The 19,807-nt window shown below is 33.6% G+C and overlaps 1 non-coding gene across 1 annotated transcript; it reads right to left on the bottom strand.

Moving 5' to 3' along the window:
• Positions 1–1,232: 1,232 nt before the first annotated feature.
• On the bottom strand, positions 1,233–1,339 carry LOC131822331 (U6 spliceosomal RNA). The gene has a single exon (XR_009350208.1). It is a non-coding gene; the product is annotated as a U6 spliceosomal RNA (small nuclear RNA).
• Positions 1,340–19,807: the final 18,468 nt, after the last annotated feature.

Below are 19,807 nucleotides of genomic sequence, written 5' to 3' on the forward strand. Positions count from 1 at the left end.
TGAAGAAATGGACAGAAGACATGAACAGACATTTCTTCAAAGAATACATCCAAATGGCCAACAGACACATGAAAAAATGCTCCACATAACTCGGCATCAGGGAAATGCAAATCAAAACCAGAATGAGATACCACCTCACCCCTTTCAGAATGGCTAAAATGAACAAGTCAGTCAATGGCAGATGCTGGCGAGGATGTGGAGAAAGGGGAACCCTCCTACACTGTACAGGGGAATGCAAGCTGGTGCAACCACTCTGGAAAACAGCGTGGAGGTTCCTCAAAAAGCTGAAAATAGAACTACCCTATGACCCAGTGATTGTATTACTGGGTATATACCCTAGAGATACAAACGTGGCATTCTGAAGGGGCACATACTCCCAAATGTTTATAGCAGCAATGTCCACAATAGTTAAACTATGAAAAGAACCTAAACGTCCTTCAACAGATGAATCAATAAATAAGATGTGGTATATATGTACAATGGAATACTATGCAGCCATCAAAAGTAATGAAATCCTGCTATTTGTGATGACGTGGATGGAACTAGAGGGTATTATGCTTGGCGAAATAAACCAATCTGAGAAAGACAACTATCATATGATCTCCCTGATATGATGAAGTGGAGATGCAACATAGGCAGTTTGGGGGGTACGAAAAGAAAAATAAAAGAAGATGGGATTGGGAGGGACACAAACCATAAAACACTGAATCACAAAACAGACTGAGGGTTGCTGGGGGGAGGTGAGTTGGGAGAGGTGCTGGGGGTATGGACATTGGGGAGGGTATGTGCTATGGTGAGTGCTGTGAAATGTGTAAACCTGGGGATTCACAGACCTGTACTCCTAGGGATAAAAACACATTATATGTTTATAAAAAATTTTTTAAAAATCCATTAAAAAACACATATTGCAAGCCCAGAGCTAATCTGATATTCAATCAAAAAAGTTTGAAAGTTTTCACCTTAAAGATCAGAAACAAGTCAAGTGTGTCCACTTTCACTACTCTCATTTGACATAGTACTGGATGTCCTAGCCAGAGAAACAAGGAGCACAAAGAAATAAAAGACTCCAAAAAAAAGAAGAAATAAAATTTTACTTTTTTGGATAACATGAACTTACATGAAAAAATATCCTAAAAACTTCACAAAAAAATTTGAATAAACAAATTTAGTAAAGCTGCCAAATACAAGATCAATATATAAAAGACAAGAATTTTGTTTTGTTTTGTTTTGTTTTTAATGTGGAATGCTTCCCAGTTTTTCATGTCATCCTTGTTCAGTGATCACGCTAATCTTCTCTGCATCATTCCAATTTTAGTATGTGTGCTGCCAAAGTAAGCACAAGACAGGAGCATTTTTATACTCTAATGATGAAAAACAATCTAATTCACAATAGCATCAAAAATAATAAAATACTTAGGAAAAGTTTTAACTAAGAAGATGAAAGATCTGTACCCCATAAACTATGACATTGATAAAGAAAAGAAATTGAAGGAGACACAAATGGAAAGATATCCCATATTTATGAATGGTAAGAATTAACATTGTTAAAATGTCCATACTACCGGAAACCATCTGTAAATTTAATTCCTATCAAAAATCCAATGTTAGGGGCGCCTGGGTGGCTCAGTGGGTTAAGCCACTGCCTTCGGCTCAGGTCATGATCCCAGGGTCCTGGGATCGAGCCCTGCATCAGGCTCTCTGCTCAGAAGGGAGCCTGCTTCCTCCTCTCTCTCTGCCTGCCTCTCTGCCTGCTTGTCATCTCTCTCTGTCAAATAAATAAATAAATAATCTTTTTAAAAAAATCCAATATTATTTTTTTACAGAAGTAAGTAAAGAATCCTAAAATTTATATGAGACCATAAAAGACAACAAATAATCAAAGCAGTTCTGAGAAAGAATGAAGAAGAGAAATTACACTTCTTGATTTGAAATTATACTACAAAGCCCTCAAGCTCAAAACAGTAAAGTATACTGGCATAAAAACAGACCAATAAACAAGTAGAACAGAATTGAGAGTCCAGAAATAAATCCTTTCCTACAGTCACCTAATATTTGACAGGGGCCAACATATGTAATGGGTAAAGATAGTCTGTTCAATAAATGATATTTAAAACTGAATAGTCACATAAAACAGTATGAAACTGGAGCCTTATATCACTCATAAATCTTAACTTGAAATAGATTAAAGACTTAAATGTGATGCATGAAACTAAATTTCCTAAAGGAAAACATAGGAAAAATTCTCCTTGACATTGTTCTTGCCAATAGTTTTTTGGATACCAGACCAAAAACACAAGCAAAAAAACCAAAAATAAATAAATGGTATTACATCAAACTAAAGTTTCTGCATTGCCAAAAAAAAAAAAAAAAGAGAGAGAGAGAGAGAGAGAGAGAGAGAGAGAATAAAAACACAATCCACAGAATGGAAGAAAATACTTACAAAATACTTACAAATCTTATATCTGAAAAGAGGTTAATAACCAACAGGTACAAATAGAAAAAAATATATAATTTTAAAAATAGCAAAAGGATCTCAATAGACTTTTTTTCAAAAAAGTTATATAAAAGACCAACAGGAGCATTAAAAAGTGCTCAACGTAAAAACTCAGGGCAAAGTCATTATGTTGTTGTTGTTGTTGTTTACTTCTGGAAAACACAGCAAGGTATTACTACCTATTAGAATATATACTACCAAAAACTTAAAACTAAAAATTTTGGTAAATATTGGGGAAAATGGGGAACTTATGCACTGTGATAGGGATATAAATTTGTATGGAAAACATTATGGAGATGATTCATATTATTAAAAGTAAAATTACCATATGATTCAGTAATCCCACTTCTAGGTATATATCTAAAGGAAACGGAGTCACTATTTGAAGACATATCTGCACTGTTATGTTCATTATAAAATTATTAACTCTAAGTAAGAGATGGAAATAGCTTCAGTATCCATTAATGGATGAATGAATAAAATAAGTATGGTAAATATATACTATGGAATACTACTTAACCATGAAAAATTAAGAAATACTGCCATTTACAACAGCATGGATGGATCTTGAAGGTATTATATTAAGTGAAATATTTCAAAGATTTTATATATTTTTTAAATTTATGTATTATGATATCCCTTACATACAGAATCTGAAGAAAAGGCAAACTAATAGAAACTTAGAGTTGAGTTGACAAGGGGTGAACCTGGGGTGGAGTAAGGTGGTCAAAGGGTACAAACTTGCAACTATAATATGAAAAAGTTCTGGGGATCTAATGTACAGCATGATGATCATAGTTAATAATATATACATACTTTTTTATTGTGCTTCCCTTTATTAAACTTTGCATATATCACATTCTTACAAGTTGAAAGTTTATAGCAATCTTGTATAAAATAGGTCTGCTGCCACCATTTTTCTAACAACATTTGTTCATTTTGTGTCTCTCTGTCACATGTTGGTAATTCTTGCAATATTTCAAGTTTTCTCATTATTATTGTATTTGTTATGGTGATCTGTGATCAGTAATTATGACCCACTGAAAACTCAGAACTAGTTTACTTAAGGTATATACATTGTTTTTCTTTAAAGACATAATGCTTTTGAACAGTACAGTATAGTGTTTATTTTTTATATGCACTGGGAAACATAATTTTTTATATGCACTGGGAAACCAAAAATAATAATAATAATTTGACTTAGTTTATTGAGATAATCTCTTTATTGAGGTGGTCTGTAACAAAACCCACAAGTCCTCTGAAGTTTATCTCTACTGTACTATATACATAAAAGTTGCTAAGAGAGTAGATCGTAAAATTCCTTACGATACATGCATAAAAACAGTGGCAACTATATGAGATAGTAGATGTATTAACATTTTTATGTAGATTATATTGCAATACAGATATATACCAATTTATCAAATTGTACAAAATTTACACAATGTTAAAAGTTTGCAATGTTATAAGAAATCATTTCTTAAATTTACAAATTATAATATGTCGATTATTTTTCAATAAAGCTGGAAAAAACTTTTTGTAGAATTAATCTATTTTTCAAAAAAGGAAGTAAGGAAGTAGAAACTGCAACTAACTCTGAAATAATAGAATATAAAATCCATTTTAGTTATATACAGTGTGACAAAAACTATTACTTAGTTTACAATGAAGGAATACTTATGAAGCATGAAGGATGGTCTATAAATAAGGCTGAAAGAGCTCATTTTTAAGGTTTAAATTTAAAATCTTCTTTTGAAATACTGAACTGACCACCCAGTTTTCCAAACATAAATGTCTTAACTGCATGAATTTATTTCACACAACTCTATAATCTAGTTTCATAAGATAGCAGCATGCAAATTTTGAATAAGACAGACTTGCTTAAGTTTCTTTACGTTAAACAGTAAAGGATACTTCCCTAAAAATAAATAGAAGAAAAATCAGCATGTTTATCATGATAATTATTATTCATAATGAGATTCATATTGAATTAGGGAATATATATCCTCAGGGGGGGTAAAGTAAAATGAAATTTATTTTGGTAAATGTGTCTATGAATAGTAAATACAATGCCTCAATATAAATGAATATTATCATTTTGAACAATTTAATTACTATTATTAGAATTATTATAAGTATAAAAATAGCTATCATTTTAGTATGGAATATGAGACTCTCATGCTCCATGCTTCATTACAGCCACACAACAACTCTGCATAATAAGTATTATGATCACCATTTCATGGGTGAAAAAACGGAGGCTAACACAATTTAAATAACTGATTTATGATTACATGGCTAGTAAAGATGCATCACACTAATTTAGGCTTTATGATTTCACAACTGTACTCTTTCCACTGCACTTTCTATTACTCTGTAAATACTTGGCTTGTTTTCATTTAGTTCTTCAATTTTATTCATGTGGTGATGGCTTAAAGCTTCATTTAAAGGAAGCTTAAAAAATTCATTTAACCAAAAGCTCCCAAGAATTAAAAATGTCATGGATCTAATGTAGACATGGATATCATTAGTTAATGGGTAACTATATATTTTCCACTCTAGTGAGATAACAGAGTAATTTTTTAAGTTTTAGTCTCTGAGTGTTAAAAAGGACTTTGTTAAAATAGAAATATTTAGACAAAGGTGATCAAAAGTCTAGATCAGGTCACCTTAAGAGAAATATTAGGAAACTGAGGAAACAAATGGAGATGTGAACACTGAGCTATGATATAATGAATGGTTTAAAGTACTTAGTAGAGTATAGAAAAGCCCTTTAAAGCTTGGTCTTAGCCTAGCATTGCAGCTTCTGGGATATCTGTCTATCTATCATCTATCTATCTATCACTCTATCTATCTATATATAAACTGGAAAACTTTTTTAACTTAAAGATTTTGAGAAATAGAACATAATCAGCACCATAGAAGATCTCTTTATGATAACAACTAGCCCCTCCTCCCAGTTTGTTAATATTCTCTCTTATTTAATGTAACATTGTGCAAATATACCACTACTGATCTGCCATTATAAATGAAATAACTACAATCATCTGTTTTCATATCCTGGTGAAAATATTCATTTAGTTCCATGTTGTATTTCGAGGAATGGACCAATTTTTTTAATTTGTATTGTCAAGTTTTCTAAATATTGTCCAACTTACCTCAAATGTTTTTATTATGGGCACTGTCATTCTATCATATTCTTGCAAGACATTTTTACTGTTGCCCATTATGGTAAGTGTGTAATAGTATGCCATTCTAGGTTTTAATTTAATTTTAATTTAATTTAATTTAATTCCAGATTCATAATAAAGATAAACAGTTTTTATATATGAGTGGCTATTTGGATTACCCTTTCTGTAAAGTACATGCTCAAATCTTTTGATATCTTAACATTTTGTCATACTGACTTCTTTAATAGTAGATTTTCTGAATGAAATTTTAGCTGTGTAGGTCTTCTCTATTTTATTTTGAACTTGTTTTCATTTCAAAATCTTTATATTTATTTCCATAATCTGCTTTTATTTTGCTTTGTCTATTATCTATATATTTATATATGTATTTATTTATTAGCAAGCAAGAGAGAGCGAGCGAGAGTGCAGGGAGGGATAGAAAAAGAAGAGAAAAGAATCTTAAGCAGGCTCCAGGCTCAGCACAGAGCCCAACTCTGGGCTCTATTTCATAACCCTGACATCATGACCTGAGCCAAAATGAAAGAAATAAAATAAAATTAAGGTGTTAAAAAAAAGGAAAAAGAATTGGAGGTTTAATTAAGTGAGCCACCCAGGCACCCCTGTGGTATCTTAAATTAGCTGTCATATCTTTAAAGTTCTAGAGTATCCACTTGGTTCATTTATAAAATCTTTCTCAATATCATTTTTAGTTTCAGTTTTTTGTTCAATTTGCTTCCCCTCTCATTTGCTTGAGCAGAGTAATCAAGCCATTTTACAATCTTTATTGATCATTTTAATATCACACTTAATCCCATTTTGTCTCTCAAATCTTGTTAATGGTTTTTCTTTGCATGCTTTGTTACATTTTGCTATGTTCAAGACATTATATTTGAAACTCTTATTGAGTAGGGATAATTAAGAGCTATAATAATGGTATGGTCCTCCTTGGCAGGATTTTCTCTTATATCTGAGACTCTATAAGACAATCATGCTCCAAATTCAGTGACTGACTTTCTCAGTTTACACAGAAGGCAAGGTAAGCTCTAGTCTTATTTCTGCTTCTCCTTGTGCTTTGGGGATCTCAACTTAAATTTGGGTTGTACCAAAGTCCTCAAACTTGATTGCTGCTGGATTTTGAATTTTGTTTTTCTAGTATCAAGAGTCTATGAAAAACACAGCTCAGTGTGTTTTAGCAGTTTCAAATGCTCTCATAGCTAAAATGGCTTCAGGGCATATATCTCTAGGCTCTCATTGTATTTCGTATTTTGGCCCAGTAATCCCTCACTTATTTTTATAATCATTCTGATATTATTAACTTTAAAAGCTATTTTGTCTGGATTTTTAGTTGTCTTAAGTAGGAGTTTTTAGATCACCATTACTAGAAGCAACAACAAATATACATGAAAATATCTGCAGTAGTTTATCACATCTTTATGGCTTCGAAGTTCCATAAGCTGAGGCATCCTTCTCTAATCACTTAGACAAACTCCAATTTACCTTTTAAAACAACACAAGAATTGCTTCATTTAAGAACATGTTCAGGGATGACTCTTCCCCACTGTTCTTACCAACATTCCCACACACTCTTTGCTACCCACACCTTGTTTATGATCTTTCATTAGGTATATCAGCGTCACCAGGATTTTGCTCTAGTGTATTTTTGTCCTTTAGAGCTTTAATTAAATATTAATTCCATAGAAAGTCTGTCCCTTTTATTTAAAACCTGGGTTAGTTATTTCTTCTCATCCTTTGTCAGAATTACTTTATTAGAGAAACTTACAGCTGTATTGTGACTTTGGAGCCTTTACAGTTTTTTGACTGGAAAAATCACCCACCCCTGAGATCTTTACACAGCTTCATAGCTGATATTATTCAGAAATCTGTTCAAAACAGACTTTTTAAGGGAGTCCTTTTCGGACCACTCAGTTAAAAAACCTCTTCTTCTCAATCACTGCTCTTTTTTAAATGTGCTTATTTAGTTCAAATATGCATCACTATTAAAGAAAACCAGTACATTTTTTTTAAGTAGGCTTACCTATTATCTATCTCTCCCATTAAAATGATTCCTCTGGGCTGGGGTTTTGTTGTGCTCATCTTAGGCCAGGCACTCAATAAATTGTCTATGAATGTTTGAATTGTTTGACTCCCTTGCTAGATTCTCAACTTCATGAGGCCAAGGATTGTTCTATTCAGTCCTTCTTTATCCTCAATGTCTGTTATATTGCAGTCACTTACGTGACTAATGGGAAAAATCACAGAAAGAAAGAGCTAAAACTACAGAAAAACCCTGTAGGTTCAATAACACAAAGCTTTCTAAAATTATTTAGCCCAGGAATTGAATACTGGCTGCACTTTTGATTATTTTTTAAATGATATTGAATTTAATTTAAATGGAAATACTTGAATGGTAGAATAATTTAAAAATTATAAAAGCAACTTGTTCCTTAAAGTAAGAATTATATAGGGCTTGCTTTAGGTAGCATAGACAGTTTCACAATATTTATTCTTCCAATCCAGGAGCATGGAACATTTTTCCATTTCTTTGTGTCTTCCTCAATTTCTTTCATGAGTACGTTATAGTTCTCTGAGTATAGATTCTTAGCCTCTTTGGTTAGGTTTATTCCTAGGTATCTTATGGTTTGGGGTGCAATTGTAAATGGTATGGACTCCTTAATTGCCCTTTCTTCTGTCTTGCTGTTGGTGTAGAGAAATGCAACTGATTTCTGTGCATTGATTTTATATCCTGACACTTTACTGAATTCCTGTCAAGTTCTAGCAGTTTTCGAGTGGAGTCTTTTCGGTTTTCCACATATAGTATCATATCATCTGCAAAGAATGATAATTTGACTTCTTCTTTGCTGATTTGAATGGCTTTAATTTCCTTTTGTTGTCTGATTGCTGAGGCTAGGACTTCTAGTACTATGTTGAATAGCAGTGGTGATAATGGACATCCCTGGTGTGTTCCTGACCTTAGTGGAAAAGCTTTCACTTTTTCTCCATTGAGAATGATATTTGCAGTGGGTTTTTCATAGATGGCTTTGATGATATTGAGGTATGTGCCCTCTATCCCTACACTTTGAAGAGTTTTGATCAGGAAGGGGTGCTGTACTTTGTCACATGCTTTTCCAGCATCTATTGAGAGTATCATATGGTTCTGGTTCTTTCTTTTATTGATGTGTTGTATCACATTGACTGATTTGCAGAAGTTGAACCAACCTTGCAGCCCTGGAATAAATCCCACTTGGTTGTGGTGAATAATCCTTTTAATGTACTGTTGAATCCGATTGGCTAGTATTTTGGTGAGAATTTTCGCATCTGTGTCCATCAAAGATATTGGTCTATAGCTCTCTTTTTTGATGGGATCCTTGTCTGGTTTTGGGATCAAGGTGATGCTGGCCTCATAAAATGAGTTTGGAAGTTTTCCTTCCATTTCTATTTTTTGGAACAGTTTCAGGAGAATAGGAATTAGTTCTTCTTTAAATGTTTGGTAGAATTCCCCCGGGAAGCCGTCTGGCCCTGGGCTTTTGTTTGTTTGGAGATTTTTAACTACTGTTTTAATCTCCTTACTGGTTATGGGTCAGTTCAGGATTTCTATTTCTTCCTGGTTCAGTTGTGGTAGTTTATATGTTTCTAGGAATGCATCCATTTCTTCCAGTTGTCAAATTTGTTGGCATAGAGTTGCTTATAGTGTGTTCTTATAATAGTTTGTATTTCTTTGGTGTTACTTGTGATCTCTCCTCTTTCATTCATGATTTTATTTATTTGAGTCCTTTCTCTTTTCTTTTTGATAAGTCTGGCCAGGCGCTTATCAATTTTATTAATTCTTTCAAAGAACCAGCTCCTAGTTTCGTTGATTTGCTCTATTGTTTTTTTGGTGTCTATTTCATTGATTTCTGCTCTGATCTTTATGATTTCTCTTCTCCTGCTGGGCTTAGGGTTTCTTTGAAGTGTGTAAACCTGGCGATTCCTAGACCTGTACCCCTTGGGATAAAAATATATGTTTATAAAAAATAAAAAATTAAAAAAAAAGAATTATATAGGGCATCTCTTCTAGAAGCAAAATTTTCAAATGTCAAACATCTGAAAGCATAGAAGGAGAAGTAAGAGTGTGAATTGTACTTAAATGCTCTTTTCTTTATATTCAGCAAACAGCTCCATTCACACCTTTCCAATTTTTTCAACTCTTTTGTCAAAGCCTTCAGAGGAGTTACTGATGATGACAACCATCACAGTCTAACAGGATAAATTTTATAAAGAAAAATAATAGCATGTTTTTCCCAAATTGTTAAGGATATGGTGAAACTCTGTCGGATTAAAGGAGGAATGTGCAATTCCATGCTCTATATAATAATAACTTATTTTAATTGTGGCTTTGCAATTTTTCAGATATATCCATTTACTGAAACTGCTGACAAATAATCAAAAACAAACAAATTAACAGGGGTTTGAGACAGGAATTATCTAAACTAAAAATAGCACATGTTCACAGAATACACAACACATATCCCAAGTACTACTATAGGTTTCAAGTAATAGTCAAAACAATAGTAAAAATGATTCAGACCCTACCAGTCAAATCATAAATGGGACCTTAACTGTAAATCCTTATCTTTAGATCAAAGCGGGTAATTGGGTGCTGAGGATACATTATAGAACTAACATATTATAGAACTCCTCTGAAATGAGTCATTTATTCCACCACTTTTCCTGCACAGCTGCTGACCCATGTTTTGGTTCCTGGAAATAGCTGCTACCCTGTCATACTTCTTAAAAGCACATATATTGATAACTCAACTCATTCCTCCATTCCTCTGTGACTGTCACTGTGTTAAAATGTGGAGCCAGCTGACTCACTTGTGGTGGTAACTTGTAGAAATAATAAAGTAGATGAGTTTGCAAAGTATTTTGTTATTTCTAAAAATGCAAAAGCCAAATTACATTGAAATCATAAGGGGTGTTTCAGGGAGAGCTGTAGGATGTGGTTTCTTGTGTAATCCACAGAGATTAGCTCCAACACATATTTAAACTCTCCTCTAGGATCAACCTCAGTGGTAAAGCAAGAAGATAAACAGATGTATACACACCCTGGCACAAAATTATCACTTATGTTTGGCTTCCTAGTCTCCTCGTGTTACTTATTTATCTTAACTTCTCTCTGAAATCAGGGAACACAGAATCTCAATCAGTTGACATTTTTCTACTAAATTACCCAATAGTCTGATCATACCCCTAAGACTTTTTTAAATTAGTTCACTCATAATCCCAAATCTGCTTTGCCTCCTCAGCTCAGTACACTGTAATTTGATTTCAAAATGAGGACAGTTGTCAGTAATGCCACATTCATTAATCTATTTTACAATTCCATGTACTTACAACTATGAAAATATGTTAATAACATCCATTCCAATAAGCCACCCTAAATTTATTATCATGAAACAAGACCTCAAGAAAGAGAATTCAAAATCATCCATGTATTTGCAATGTATTGCAATAAAGCCTTTATCAATAGACTTCCCTGTGCACACGGTGGTCAAATTGCTGGTGAAAGCCAGCCAGATCTATTACAAGCTTTCTCATGGCTTCTAGGTAACCCAAGTGAGCCTTTATTGATACTGGGAAGGGATAAAGCAGGGTAGGGATAAACAGTGATGTAAGAATTGGCTAGACAAAAGTAATGACTCTCATTACAAAGTGAGTATTTTAAAGCAAAAGAGCCTGTTGGGAATATTGTTTATAAAATAGTGGTATTTTTTTTACTAACTTTTAAAAATTCAATTAGTTAACATACAGTGTACCAGTAGTTTCAAATGTAGATTTCAATTATTCATCCATAGCATACAATAGCTAATGCTCAGTACTTACTGTTATAGCTTCTTGAAAGTAGAATTTTAAGCCACTGAGCCACACAGGCACCCTTGAAAGCAGAATTTTAGATCATATTTTCTGATTACTTCCATGTAATCTGCTAGCAACCTTCAACACATACTGTTTGTTAGAGGAATTTCTTTAATAATATATAAATAGGAATTTATTTAAATTTATAAATATATAAAATAAATAGGAATTTATTTAAATTGATTTAAATATTGCACGCTGTTTCATTGTTCATAAATAAGGTGATGATAGTATAGCCATTAGTTGGTAGCACTGATATATCACTTTCTTTTTACTTCTCAGTGCATTCTCTTTACACAAAATAGATACATATTTTAAAAGAATCTGAATCTGTGGCATACTTTTAAAAAACCCTAAACAGTAAAGTTTATCATTTTAAGGAATCTCAATTATCTTCCTCAATTGTGATAGTATATCCTTCTATCTAGGCCAGATATTGTATGAGGGATTTGAAGAGACATTTCTAAATTTCTTTTTTCTCATCTGCAAAATGCTGATTATGATCCTACAATAAAATACACTTACAATTTTTTATGAGAATTTATTTATTTATTTATTCATTTATTTTAAGATTTATTTTATTTATCAGAGAGAGTGGGCGAGAGAGCAAGCACAGGCAGACAGAATGGCAGGCAGAGGCAGAGGGAGAAGCAGGCTCCCGGCCGAGCAAGGAGCCCGATGCGGGACTCAGTCCCAGGACGCTGGGATCATGACCTGAGCCAAAGGCAGCTGCTTAACCAACTGAGCCACCCAGGAATCCCTTTTGATGAAAATTTAATCTCTATAAACAATATATTTGCTGTAATGCGTGGTTCATGGAAAACATCTTATTTAATTATAAGCAACAACAGTATTAGAAATTAAGTAAATGTGTCTATAATATTTAAAGTTTTAACACATGATTCCAGTGCTTTGCCTTATTTTCTCAAACCCCTTTACCATTTTCACTGACAGAGTCAAATGTACTTTTTCTACTAGTAGCCAGCACTTTGTCTTTTGTCAGATAGATGCCCTTGTGAATTATTTATAATAGAGATATTAGCAATCATAATAATAATAAATAGCAATGAAAATGTTAAAAAAAAGTATTCTTAACTAATTAGGGTTCTTAGACATCAATTAGAGGAACCACCTCTGGCAAGCAAATTAATCTGCAAAACATTCCCAGAATTAACAAGTCAATCAGATACAGGGTTGTCCGCAGACTGAAAGGTGAAGCAAAAGGACTAGGTTTGGAAAATAGGTAAGGACAGTTGAAAAAATGATCAAATTTTGGGGCTAAATTAATTCTTAGGTGTCCTTTCAATGGGGTCCTGGGCATTACGTAGCAGAAACTCTGGAGATTATCTCAATTCTTTGGAGTCACACCGTTTATTAGCTTGCTATTGACAAAGTTATTTACAAACTGTAGAGCAAGAGGTTATAATGTAGAAAACTGATGGTAATGCACAAGATTCTTGTTAACAATAATGCAAGTTAATGATATTTCATTAGAAAACATAAATTCTATAACCCAAATTATGGGCCCAGAGCACTTCTGCTGCACAACTCTGCTTATATCCCAAAGTACCATGTGAACTAGTTTTAATATCTGCTTCTCTTATTAATTTTTGAATAAAAATTCTTGACACAAGTATTTTATAATTGTGTGATAATCATGCATTTAATTTCTTGGAGAACAAAACACACTTTAGCATAACTATGTTCATTCACAGAACCAGCCTTGATAACACACTTCTATATGTTAGAAATGATATAATAAATGTAGAATATTGGGCACTTGTTTGGAATTCTTTGCCATGTTTTGCAGTATCTGAAAAGAGTTCAGTGAACTTGGACTGGAGTTAGTAGACATGGAAGAAAATTAAATATCACAGAGAAGAATACTCTGTGGTCCACAACCTAAACGGGCTGGGATTCCCATCATTTGGATCCCTGTAGCTTTACAAAAGTCAATTAAATTTTTCTATCTCTGATTAAAGTTGATTCCCCAGTACTTTTTCAAACATCTCTTGTAAAGTATTGTTTCCCAGAAAAAAGGGATTTTGCACATGTACCTGCCTTTGTCTCTGGTCATGATCTCAATCAGGATCCTGGGATCGAGCCCCATATTGGGCTTCCTGCTCATTAGGGAGTATACTTCTCAGTCTCTCTATGCAGCTACCTCCCCCTGCCCCACTCATGCTCTCTCTCTCTCAAATAAATAAATACAATCTTTAATTTTTTAATTAAAAATAAGATAAATAAAATAAAATAAAAAGTCTGGTCTTACTGCCCCATTTAGCTCCCTTTTTTTGAGTTGTATTTAAAGCAGCATGAGAGAACATGAGGCTCTCAAACTTAAGAAAAAAGGAAAAAAATTGAGTTTTGTTAGGATTTAAGATCTTGTCTGCTAGACAAAAACGTTGGCTTTGTTAACATGTGAAAATTAACAAAAAAGTATAAGGTAGAATTCTAATAATTTTTGTAGAAATTAAAAATTTCCTCCAACCCAATTACATACAGACCCATTAAGTAAATTCATTCCAATGTCCCAAACCAACCTTTTCTAATAGTAATGCATCTGTGTAAACAGGGTCAACCCAAAGAATGTATAAATATTATTATTTTTTTCCTGTCTCTTCCACAGTCACATCTGGGTATATTGGTAGCAATATCCATCTTATAAGACATGATATCATAAGGAAGGGTATTCTGTCCATTTGGAATGACTGAAAATCATTGTAATTTTAGCTTGGTGCAGTAACTTGAGATGGCACAGTGTGGGTTATGAACATATATATATATTTTTACTGGGAAGAAGAGATTATAGAGATATTGGTTACCCAAGAGAGACTGACAGGTGTTGATAGTTGCCAGGTCAATATCCATCTACTTTTTCCTTTAATATCAGAAAGCACTGAGGGAATGACAACAAGGAAACTTAAAACAACATCAAATATTTTATTGTTTCTTTTCTAGTTACATTGTAACCATATGACAAAGTATCAGTCTTACAAGATATCATTCTCTTTTAACTCTATCTTTCTGCCAGAAATGTGGGCTTAATAGTGAGAACTCCAACAGCAATTTTTGCAACCGTGAATAAAAAGCCATGAAAACCTCTAAGATAGTTCACTGGACTTTCTTAAGACTCTGAACCAACACCAGAAAACACTCTCTGTAGTCTTCTTGTTAAATGAAAAACTATGGTTAAACCACTTTTGACAGTCTACTACATACAGCAAAATGTAAATCTTAATTGAAATATGTTCTCTCAGCTGTGCTTAAGCAACTGAATCCTAAGCTTTTCAGGTTTTCAGTCTGAAAGAGTACACCTCTGGTGCTCTGAAAGGGAAGAGAAAGGACGCCCTGTTCTCCATATAAATTAAAGCCTTCCTATCCAAATTACCTGATATGCTCTCCCTACTCCTTTATTCCACGTTACTGCCTTTTCCAGGATTCTGTATCACATCACAACATGTCTTCTGTTATTTCCTTCTTGCAAGCTAGATTTGTTTTCTCCATCTGAAAAAATCAACAATCACTGTGTATTTCAATTCCCATTTTCCTCAAATGCATTGATTCTTCTTATCTATTACTCGTTTCTCATACTCTGTGTCTTTGTCTTTATGGGGTTTGTACTTTGCTTTTCCCCATCCTTTACTGCCATTATATAATCAAATCTAATAACTTCTTAGAGAAAGTTAAAAATTCCTGCATAGCCACAAGTGAACACAAAGTCACTGATTTTTAGCAAACCTATAAGATAGTCAGACATCCATTCAATTTCTTTTTTTTTTAAAGATTTTTTAAAATTTATTTGACAGAGAGAGATGACAAATAAATAGAGAGTCAGGCAGAGAGAGAGAGGAGGAAGCAGGCTCCCTGCTGAGCAGAGAGCCCGATTTGGGGCTCGATCCCAGGACCCTGGGATCATGACCTGAGTGGAAGACCACAGCTTAACCCACTGAGCCACCCAGGCGTCCCTCCATTCAATTTCTTAACTGAGTCTCAAATGCATCCTGAGTTCTAACCTAAACCTAAGTTCTACTTCTTACACGTTGTTATATGACCAAATTCTTTCAGTTCAGTATTTTGTAACATTTAAATATTAATCAATTGATGCTTTGTCTGTGAATTTCTATGAAAATAATTTGAATACAGTAGATTTATTGTTATATTTATAGATTTTTTTTATTTACTTGAGAGAGAGACAGTGAGAGAGAGCATGAACGAGGAGAAGGTCAGAGAGAGAAGCAGACTCCCCATGGAGCTGGGAGCCTGATGCGGGACTCGATCCCGGGACTCCAGGATCATGACCTGAGCCGAAGGCAGTCGTCCAACCAACTGAGCCACCCAGGCGTCCCTATATTTATAGATTTATAATCAAAGTTTCATCAGTTGAAGTTTTTGGAAATTTCAGATATAGTGATTAACCTAAAATGATACTGCCTCAAATACCTCTGATATCAAGGCCCAACACCTGATTATAGCCACACCTGTGGTGGATAGTTCCATGGGAAATCACAGTTACTTAACACTGATAGCATCTCATGTTCTATCTCTCATTTTAGAATGTCTCCAACACAACCCAAAAGTGTAGGAGAGTTAATGTCCTCTGAGGACAGCTCTCAGTGAAGTGGAATTAAGAACCATAGATAAAATTGTCAGTTTTCAGGTCTTCATGAGGACAACTTAAAGAAGTTTCTCAGGAACTTTCAGTAAAAGCAAGCCTTCATTTTCTATCCACAACAATTATATCAACAATGTACCTTTTTGACAAAGTTGCTTCTTCACTGTCTCACTTTCCCATTCTTTTCTACCTTGGATAATCCCCCAGATAAACTAACAGTACTCAAATCCTTTGTCCTACTCTTTGCTCTCAGGATAAATGGAGCCAAAAACTTAGATTAATATCAAGTTCTGAATGGGATCTTAGAGCTATTTCTGTCCAGATTTTCATAAACATAGGGACCTTTGAATTATCAGGTTATAAATAAGTTCCAAATGGAGGGGCAAAAGCAAAAAGTAGAAATTTTTATGTTTGATTTTTAATCATGATTAATTGACTTTATTGATTATTAAAAATATTAACATTATAAAAGTGTGGATCTTTGTAAAACAATGTCATAATGTAAGAAATAAGTTGCATAGTCCTTTAGAGAATATTAAACCAAGTGTTCAGGTGCCATCTAATTTCTTGTTTAATCCAGAACTTTGGTGTGCTTTATCTTGAGGAATAGGATTTGAAGTCCAGACTAACAGAAAACTGATCCAAATGTGTGTGTTTATATTTCTGCTTTTGTTGTAAAAATCAAAGTGTGATTGCTGGTTTAAAATGGCAAAACTAATAACGTTCATGGACTCTATTATAAATTTTCTAATTATATGGGAAGAATCCAAGAAACATACAATTAGTTGATTTGCAAATCCTCAAAGAGCTACAGGATCAGGTAGTGGTATGTTCTGATTCAACAGCACCATAATGCAGCATTTTATATGTGTGGCTAATGGATATTTTCATGAATGTTTGCTAGCTAGTCAGCCAATACAGAGAAATATTAGGTAGGGTAATTACTCACAGATGTGTTTAATAAAATGAGAGAAAATTATCAAATGACACTAATAATAATAATCCTAGAGCAGGGTAAATAATTCAATGATAATTACAAGTATTAATCTAGCTTTCTTCCATGATTATGACTCTTCTCTCCTTTATCAAAATGGGAGTAGCAGATTGTCTGCAATGAATTGTGAAAAGCCAGCAGTGACTTTGGCAGTGAAGGCCTCCCATCAATTTTGATAGGTTAAAATGATTCTGGTTGGTCTTGAGTAAACGTGTCAATTTTTTTTTCTGTGTGTGTCATAAAAGAAAGAAGCAATAGTAAATTCTTGCTGTTATTCCATGGAGCCAATAAAATAATACTGCCAACAAGAGGCTGTTGACACCATAAGTGTAGTTAACTCTCTTGAAATACTAGGCCTGGGAAAATTGGACAGCCACATGCAGAAAAATGAAATTGGACCATTTCCTTACACCACACACAAAAATAGACTCAAAATGGATGAAGGACCTCAATGTGCGAAAGGAATCCATCAAAATCCTTGAGGAGAACACAGGCAGCAACCTCTTCGACCTCTGCCGCAGCAACATCTTCCTAGGAACAATGCAAAAGGCAAGGAAAGCAAGGGCAAAAATGAACTATTGGGATTTCATCAAGATCAAAAGCTTTTGCACAGCAAAGGAAACAGTTAACAAAATCAAAAGACAACTGAAAGAATGGGAGAAGATATTTGCAAACGACATATCAGATAAAGGACTAGTGTCCAGAATCTATAAAGAACTTAGCAAACTCAACACCCAAAGAACAAATAAATATAGATTTATGAATATTGTATAAGATTAGGCCAACATGTGGTTTTGATATAAATAATCTGTTCTTAAATTAGAATTACAATTGTTGAGTACAGTGTTGAAAATGGCAGATAGATTTTAGCACTCTTTGCTCACTAAGGAAAATGGGAAAATGTTTAGTTTGGTCAGATTTTCACTTAACTTCTGAAAAGAGAGAACCCTTCTGAAATCAGAATCCTTAAAGATATAACCCCATTGGCACAAGTTTTCAAGAAACTTGTTTGATGTTGTAGACAATTATATGGCACACGTACTGTTCTAGATGTTTCATGCCAATAATATGTAAGCCCTACCAAGGCTACATATTCATATAGAGATGTTCCTCACCTTACAAGGGGGCTATGTACAGAGAAGCACATAAAAAATTGAAAATGCATTTAATACCCCTAAACTATCAAATATCATAGCTTACCTTAACCTTATTTAACATACTCAGAACACTTACATTTGGCTGCATTTGGGCAAAATCATCTTAAGCAAAGCCTATTTTATAACAAAGTATCAAATATCACATGCAATTTATTAAATATTACACTTAAAAAAAGAAGAATGGTTATATATAGAATGGTTGTAAGTATATCAGGTGTTCACCCCTGTAATCTTCTAGCTGACTGGGAGCTGTGGCTCACTGCCCCTGCCCAGCATCACAAGACAGCACCATACCACATGTCACTGGCCCATATAAAGACCCAAATTCAAAATTCAAAGTACAGTTTCTACTGAATCACTTTCACTTTCACATCATTGCAAAATATATCATAAATTGAATCATTGTAAATCAGGAGCCATCTTATTTGAAAGTTAAATCACAGTCACCCATATACACACAAAAAAAGGCCTTCATGTAGGGCCATCTATGGATCTCTAAACAACAGAGCATGACATATCAACAGCAAAAAATGGATGTGAAGGGGACAATTGCTTTGCGTCAGTACTCTGAGCAGTAACATACATGGCCTTACTCACCTAGCAGAACTCCAGAGCTAGCTGTCGGCAAGGAATTTTACAAATGTTTGCTGAACAGATTAAGCACTATTATTTTTAAATTAGTGTGCATGTCTGTTTTCTAAAGATATGTTACTTTATTTTATTGACTTATTACAAAACCCAATAATTTCCTCTTATTTAAGTGGCAGGTAAATAGAATTCTTTTTAATTTAAATCAAATGGCTTTTTAGGGAAAATATACTGAAAATTCTGAAACTTGTATTGCTTATGAATCTTTCATCGGAATCCTTATCAAGTTGTATTTTTCAAGTTTGTCCTAAATAATCTTCAATGAATTGAAAATATTTTTTGGATTTTATTCAAGGCTATTAACACACAATTTCACTTTGTTAAATATAGTGCTAAAGTTTCAACCAAAATGTTGTGTCTTTTTTTTTTTCCACTACCACATCCTCCATCTACTGACTGGATTCTCTCCCCAACTAGCACATATATACCATTGTCTATCTTTAGGATAAGTAAGGGTCATCTTTTGTCTTTATTCTATTCGTTGTATGCTTCTGAACTTGTTGAATTTTAATATAGTCACACCATAAGCATCACATATTTCGTTCCCCTTTAAATAGTAAACAGTGCCCAACCAGAGCATAGCTTCAAACTATCAATATACTTACTCTGATATATTATTTTTGTATTTTTGTAAATTAAAATAATTAAACTACAGAACAAGATTTTCAAGTGGTAGCTGTTGTAAATTTTACCCAAACTGACTTTGTCAAACTCGTTTTCGTCATCATATATGTCAAGTAGTTTTCTCAGGTTTATTTTTAGAATATCCTTGTATAATGAATATTTACACTGATATCTAGTATAAAAATCTTGCAATTTATTTTAGAAACATTA

The sequence above is a fragment of the Mustela lutreola genome, chromosome X (assembly GCF_030435805.1).
Source record: "Mustela lutreola isolate mMusLut2 chromosome X, mMusLut2.pri, whole genome shotgun sequence".
Lineage (NCBI taxonomy): Eukaryota > Metazoa > Chordata > Mammalia > Carnivora > Mustelidae > Mustela > Mustela lutreola.